Genomic DNA, 8,128 nt, shown 5'->3' on the forward strand with positions numbered 1-8,128 from the left:
TCTCCTTATTTAAAAGTTTTAATGTCCCTTGCTTCCTCATGATGAAATATTTTTTCCTTTTTATTTCTCTCTTCACTTTTTTTGTTTTTAAAATGATCTTAAAAATCTTCCCATCATTATTTTCTTTTAAGTATGCTGCCGGTGGAGAACTCACTTGGCAGAAACATCCACCACAACTATGATCTGCTCCTCTGCCACCAGCTTCAATTTGTGGGCGAGGTGCAGTTGCCCGTGCACCACTGCCTGATGGCGCTCTCGAGCACGAGGAAGGAAGATGTGCGGCGCGTGACCAACCACCTGCAGGCCCTTGCCCAGTGCGAGCACACGATTTTGAAGCTCATCGGCCAGGAAAAACAACATTAATATGAATATTCTAATTGTCAATGTAAATATGTTTGTATTGTCAATGTTAAGTGTACTCGTTATTGTTTTTAAGTTCAATAACTTCCTAGTGTCCTGGTTATTGTTGTTTTTAAGGTGTCCTTGTTATTGTTGTTTTTAACTTCCATGAGAGTAAGGTAAGGTGTCCTCTTTAAAATTTATGTACGATCTCTACCACATATTAATCACCAAAATTACATTTCAAAATCTAAAATAAAAACATTTTGCTTTACGAAGTGTTAATTAAATGTATATTTATTTTTATAGATTTTATACAAACCGATTCTAATAATATCCTCGAGTTCAAGATGGGCTATCCGTTTTTCCTACAAATGTGTTATGCTTTATATAAGCCTACCTTCATAATAAAGAATATTTTCATAGATAATGATGTGGAAAATTAATTTTAATTTTTTTTTTTAATGCTTTATATAAGCCTACCTTCATATTAAAGAACATTATCATAGATAATGATGTGGAAAATTAAATTTATTATTATTATTATTTTAAATATTTATATGGATATTGTTTAATGACATTTTTAATTTATTTTAGATATTATTATTTATATAAAATTGATTTATGAAATTTTAAAGAGTATAATTGTAATTATATAAATATAGTTTGAAAAATACAAATGAATATAATTTTTAAAAATTATAAAAAGGAAATTATATTTCACATAATATTTAAAAAAATAAAAATAAGAAAAATAAATATGATTTTCACAAATACTATAATATGTATGTGAAAATGGTAAGAGGAGAGAGTAAGAGTATATTAATGAATGTTTAAAAGAAAGCAATTAAACCTAAGAAAGAAAAAAATTAGTGGTACAATGAGTACGAAAGCATTGAATAAGCTTTTAAAATTTTCTTAAAGAAGTATTTATAATATCTAATGTCACAAATAAACATGCCATCTCCATGATCCTATGTGAGTCATTGGTTTTACAGTGACTAGCATGTCTGTAACTGCATTAATGGCTAGTAACTTTGTGTTTTATATTCTATTTTTTATTTGAATTTAAAGGAGTAAGCAAAGAGACATGTAGTGGCTTTTTGGCAAACTCAAAATCGTTCCTTTTGGCATGTGTTGTACCTCCATTTCCTTTTTCATGGCGTCCTTGTAAATATATTTTGCCCATTTTGTATTGGAACATTGGCCCTCTACTCATTTATTAATTAAATACAAAAACAAAAGTGACGATAATTTGATCATCATAAATAATGTAAGAAAATGAATGAATAGGTATAAATGTCACTAGTGTTCAACGGGTGTCTCCCTTTAAATAAAACATAACAAAACAAAGAGAAATGTCACGAGTGTTCAACGTGTGTCTCCCTTTAAATAAAACATAACAAAACAAAGAGAGTGAAGCGTTGCGGGAACTATCCATCTATCTATCTGAACCTCAATCTAAATCCAACCCCAAGAGTTTGGCAAGGAGACCCAATTGAACAATGAAATTTTGAAAAGCTTGCAAAGCTACAATCCCATACCAACAACATTTTCTAAAGCTATCATTCATGGTTCTGCTATGTGATCCAATTGGGGTTTGAAGAATTGAAATGTGTGATATTTTCTTGACCATAGTTTCAAATTATTCAAGTTGGAAAATTGTTTTTATAAATTGGTTATTATGTTTTTCGTAAGCTGTTAAAATATCATAAATACATTTTGGATTTTAGATGAGTTTTTAATCAATTAAAAGTAAAACTTTAAAAAGTCTTTTTCCCTATATGTAAGAATGGGTAAGTGCGCTTGCTTAGCATGCCCTTGACATAGCATCCAATTTAAATTTCTAATCTCATTGTTTATATAATAATGTATATCAAAATTATATAAATTATTATTAATTAATAAGTGGGTTGGTTTAATATGGACTTGCCATGCATTCAATTTAAATTTATAATCTCATCATTTACATAATAATTCATATCAAAATTAAAATTAATTAAATTTATAAAACCATTATCAATTAAACTATTATTATTTCATAGTTAATATAGTAATTCATGTCAAAACTATTATCAATTAAATTGACAAAGCCATTACCAATCAAACTAGTTATTACCAAATTACATAATAATTCATATCAAAATTATTATTAATTAAATTTCTAAAACCATTATCAATTAAAATTACTATTATCATTTCATAATTAGTATAATAATCCATAACATAACTATTATCAACTAAACTTACAAAACCATTACCAATTAAATTCGCTATTACCCATTAAATTGGTTGAAAAACTCAAAAACTAATTTAAATAAAAATGTTATTGTCATAAAACCAATATTATTATTATTTAAAAATATAACAATAAAATCATATCATATATTTTAATTTATTTTATTATTTAAATTCTATATTACCAAATTGGTGTATGAGACCCCCTTGTTTGTTTTGACTACTAAGACATACATACTCTACCCCCTCTGGTTTTGAACATGTGACCTCTTAGGAGAAAACACATGCTCTTAACCATTTGGCCCATTTATAATTTAATATTTTATTTATAAATTTATAAAACTAAATTATTATTAAAAAAATGATACCATTCATATTTTTGAACATATGTAGCACACATGCTACCATTCAAAAACAAATTTGTTTTTCGCATAAAGTTAACAAATATTTGACAAGACTAGGTTCACAAATATTTCATAAAATTTTAAATATTGAAAACTTTGACTTTAAAAATTTTAAAGTTATATTAATATATTAAATTAGCAATTAAAATTTATATTAATTTTCATATATTAAAATATTTATGTTTTATGTATTTATTACTAAAGTAAAAAATTATATTTACAAATTTTAAATCAAATTATTATCCCTAAAGAGTCTGTTTAATATTAAATTAAATTTGGATATCTAATTTTTCTTGTTGGGAGGCTACATCATCATCATGTAACATAGCATCTAGGAGTGAGTGCCTTAAGAGCCCGCCCACCCAATTGTCATCTATCCAAGGCCCTATAGACTAATTAGATATTTAAAGACTAATGTTTCTCCTGATTACTCGACATGTTATAGCTTGGATATAATATGTACAAGCATTCGCACAAATGTAAGAATGTTACAAGCTTGAACACATTTCCTCCCCTCCATCTTTTAAGTTATTATATTTCCATGTTCTATCTTCTTCGATGTATCTTTGCACCTTTAAAAGTAATTTCTAATTATCTAACTTTATAAGTAAAAATATATAACATGACACTACATTATAACATCTATTAAAGAATTTGAATGAATCTGTAAGGGGAGAGATTCTCCTCAATGGGCTGCTAAGATTGCTTTTGCTTTTGTTTTTCTTTTGAAAGTTGTATATATATATATAAAATTCACCTTTGTAATTAAACATTCTAGTTTGGAGGGTGTGGTCTAATAGCTATGGGACAGTTTGGTTTTTACAAATCTGGTTGTACCATTCTGAGCAAGAAGACTATATGTTTAAGAATTGCTCCATAACCCTTTGCTCCAAGCGGCGATTTCTTGTCTGGAAAAAAAACCATCCCCTGTAATTCTATGGCTTCTGGTTTCCACGTTTACCTCAACATGGATACTTCTCCTTTGAGCTCATTTGCCAAGCATATTTCCTATAACTTCCAACGGTTGCTATTCCTCTTGGTCCTATGCCAAACATCCGTTATTTCTCAGACAGATAGCAGATAGCAGACATGCAACTATTATGTAAGATGGTTACCAAAAAGAGGAAAAAGAAAATTTGCAGAAATCAATCAACGGAGCTTTCTAGTTGTATGTAATTCCATATTTCCTTTATTGCAATGATTACTACAGCCTCCATTATGAGATTACTCAACCGTTCAATCAACGGGGTAGAATTCCCAACACAGGCATTTATTAATAGAGTTGAGAGATTCGAACCCTGGGCTGGGAAGCAATTCATTTCTGGAGCAGTGAGATACAGCGTCTTGCAGCAGACATGCAATAATGGTGATACCAAAACGTATGCGGTTTTTTTGCAGGACTGTGCCCACCTCAACGATTTGGCAGAAGGAAAACGGATCCATTCCTCCATAACCCTAACCGGCTATCCATTGGACAACTTCTTAGGAAATAACTTGCTTAGCATGTATATGAAATCCGGCAGTTTGATTGATGCACGCCAAGTGTTTGATGAAATGCCACAGAGAAACATTGTCACATGGAATGCGATGATTGCAGGATATGCCCGTCGCGGCCATAGCCGGGAGGCCCTCGAGTTTTTTCGCCAAATGCTGCAGGCAGGCATGGTAACTGATGAGGTTGGTTTTGCGAGTGTTCTCAAGGCATGTAGTAGTATAGCGGATTTGAAACAAGGCAAACAGGTACATACCCATGTCATTAAAACAGGAGTTGGATTCGGTGTTGCTGTAGGCAGTTCTCTTGTTGATATGTATACAAAATGCCTCTGTCTCTTGGATTCGCGCATAGTTTTTGATAGATTGTCTGAGAGAAATGTAGTTTCATGGACCTCCATGATTGCTGGATATGCTCAGAATGGGTGTGCAGAGGAGGCGCTGGAACTTTTCTGCCAGATGCAATGGGTAGATGTGGAGCCGAATGAGTTTACATTTGCTAGTGTGCTTGCGGCTTCTACGAGTCAATCAGCGTTGGAAACGGGCAAGCAGGTCCATGCCCACATTGTGAAGGTTGGGTTTGAGTCAGCTGTCAGTGTGGGGAATGCTCTTGTCACCATGTATGCCAAATGCGGGCAGGTAGAGGATGCATGTACAGTGTTTGATAAAATGCCTGAACGAGATACTGTGTCGTGGAATGCTATGAATGTGGGGTATTCTCAGAGTGGCTATGCCGAGGAAGCCCTTGAGCTCTTCTGCGCGATGCAAGAGGCAGGCACAAAGCCTAACCAGGTAACACTGGCCAGTGTTCTAAAGGCCTGTGCTGGCCTCACTGAGCTTGGATATGGCGCACAATTTCATGCTTATGTTATCAAAACTGGACTTGAGTTGCAGGTTTGTGTTGGGACGGCCCTTGTTGACATGTATGGCAAGTTCGGAGCTATGGTTAACTCTTCCAAGATATTTGCAAACATGTCTGAACGAAACGTTGTGTCATGGACTGCGATGATAGCAGGATATGTTCAAAATACACTCAGTGAGGAAGCCCTCCATCTGTTTTGTCAAATGCAAGTTGCAGGCATAAAGCCAAACCAATTCACTTTCTCCAGTGTCCTCGCTGCATGTGCTGGCTTAAAAGCCTTAGAACAAGGAAAGCAGATCCACGCCCACTCAATCAAAGCTGGATTTGAGACACATGAATCATTGGGAAGTGCCCTTATCACCATGTATGCAAAAGGAGGAAACACGAGTGATGCATTGGAAGTGTTCAGCAGAACGAGTGAACCAGATTTTGTCTCATGGACAGCAATGATTTCGGGGTTTGCCTTGAATGGACATGGGGAGGAAGCACTGAAACTCTTTTGCCAGATGCATCAAAAAAGGATAAAGCCAAATGAATTTACGTTTGGCAGTGTTCTCGGAGCATGTGCTGCCCAAGCACCAGCCGTTGAAATTGGCAAGCAAGTTCATGCCTGCATTATGAAGTCTGGATATGAATCAGCTATCTGTGTAGCAAGTGCCCTTGTCACTATGTATGCAAAATGCGGGAGCATAGAAGCTGCAAACAAACTATTTGAGAAGATGCCTGAGCGGGATATTGTCTGTTGGAATGCAATGATAACGGGATATGCTCAACATGGATGTGCCAAGGAGGCTCTTCAACTCTTCGAGCAAATGCAACAGTCAGGCATGAATCCAGATCGCATCAGTTTTGTTGGTGTGCTCTCTGCATGCAGTCATGTGGGTTTCGTGGATGAAGGCCGCAGCTTTTTCAGCTCTATGATTCAAGATTACAACATCACACCAATGACAGAGCACTATGCTTGCATGGTAGATCTTATTGGTCGTGCTGGTCACCTAGATGAAGCAATAGATTTCATCAACAAAATGCCAATTGAAGTTGATGCAATGGTGTGGCGAACCTTGCTTAGTGCCTGCAGAGTTCATGGTAATGTGGAGCTAGGAAAACATGTAGCAGAGCATATCCTTGAATTGGAGCCTCAGGATTCTGCGGCATATGTGTTGCTATCGAACATATACAGTGCGGCTGGCCAGTGGGATGATAGAGCAAAGGTGAGAAAACTTATGGAAGACAGGAGAGTGAAAAAGGAGACAGGATATACGTGGATTGAAGTTAATGGTAAGGTACATACATTTGTTGCAAGAGACAGATCACACTCACATACAACGGAGATCTATTCAATGTTGGAGCAATTATATGGGCAAATGAAGGCGGCAGGGTATGTGCCTGACACAAACTTCGTGCTCCATGACGTTGCAGAGGAGCAAAAGGAGTACTTTCTCTTTCACCACAGTGAGAAACTTGCCATTGCTTTTGGTATAATCAGCACACCCCCTAGAACACCTATCCAAATTGTCAAGAACCTCCGTGTTTGTGGAGACTGCCACAATGCCACTAAGTTCATCTCCAAGATACTTGAGAGGGAAATTGTAGTGAGGGATGCAAATCGCTTCCATCATTTCAGGGATGGGCTGTGTTCTTGTGGGGATTATTGGTAAGGCCAAGCGAAACACATAACAGACAATTCCTCATTTTATCGACAGTGACTCACCTGGGTGGACAAAGGCTAGATGCCACATGTATCCGCTCGAAAGATTAGGCTTGTTTCACGGTGAATGAGCTTTCTTCCTTAGTAACGTAGTTGTCAAATATTTCAGGAAAGCCAAGAATACACCCCAAACGGACAAATATTGAAGCCATCAACGGTAAACAGATTCATTCAGTAGCTACCCATGTTTTGGTCACGGGCTTTTTCTGAGCCACACAGTTTGTACGGATACCATGAGATTTAATCCATAGATAGAGTACTTGCAACGTGGCATTAGTGCCTAAAAGTCACCTTTATGAATCAGTAGTTACCCTGATTGCTGGTACATCTAAGCATATCGAATTTAATTTATATTGCGCTGAAGCCTGTCATTAGAAGTCAGTTACATTTTTCTCCACCTCTTGTGATGCTCTCTCTTCTGGTTTTGTATATGCAAACCAGAAATGGCAAGAAGAATGGGCTCTTAAACTATTTGGGAGTTTTGTTCTTCAATGCTTACCTTGTGGAATTTCACCTGGATGCATGCTTGTTTAGTCCTAGTTTCAAACAATCGTGAGAATGTACAATGAATCCTCCGTTAAGGATGTGAAGAAAATGATGACTGTTCTTGACTACTTTTACATAGGTACAACATGGCAAGTACTGATGTTGTTCCCATTTATTATGAGATAGTACAAAGTTATGTTGTAACTTCTGACATAACAGAAAAGGAGCATCAAATCTATTGCATTCTAGGGAGTGTATAACATCAATAGGATACCAAGATGCTTATGTAAAATCCCATTTATATAGAATCTTATACAAAATTTAATTCTTATCGAAGAAATTGAAATATATTTAATTAACAATATGAAAGCCGAAGAGTACTCATTACTCAAACTTGCAATCTCATACTGTTTATATTATAACCTCAACAACAAAGTTCAATGATCAGTCCATGCTTTGAACATGACAAACTAAGAAAGTTCAATTTTTTTCCCTTTTTGGATTTGCCATGATCTTAATGAAAACTATATGCAGCCCATGGGCTTCTGGTTCATATATCATCTGTCTTTTTTGCTTTTGAACTGATGAAGCTCAAGGCAA

General features: G+C 35.3%; 1 pseudogene; it reads left to right on the forward strand.

Annotated features, from left to right (window-relative positions):
- The first annotated feature begins 3,752 nt into the window (after positions 1 to 3,752).
- LOC149219867 (pentatricopeptide repeat-containing protein At2g27610 pseudogene) lies at positions 3,753 to 7,839 on the forward strand (annotated as a pseudogene).
- The last annotated feature ends 289 nt before the right edge of the window (positions 7,840 to 8,128 follow it).

This window comes from Pinus tabuliformis, chromosome Q, assembly GCF_031772625.1.
Source record: "Pinus tabuliformis cultivar Carrire ecotype Pingquan chromosome Q, CPIR1, whole genome shotgun sequence".
Classification (NCBI taxonomy): domain Eukaryota; kingdom Viridiplantae; phylum Streptophyta; class Pinopsida; order Pinales; family Pinaceae; genus Pinus; species Pinus tabuliformis.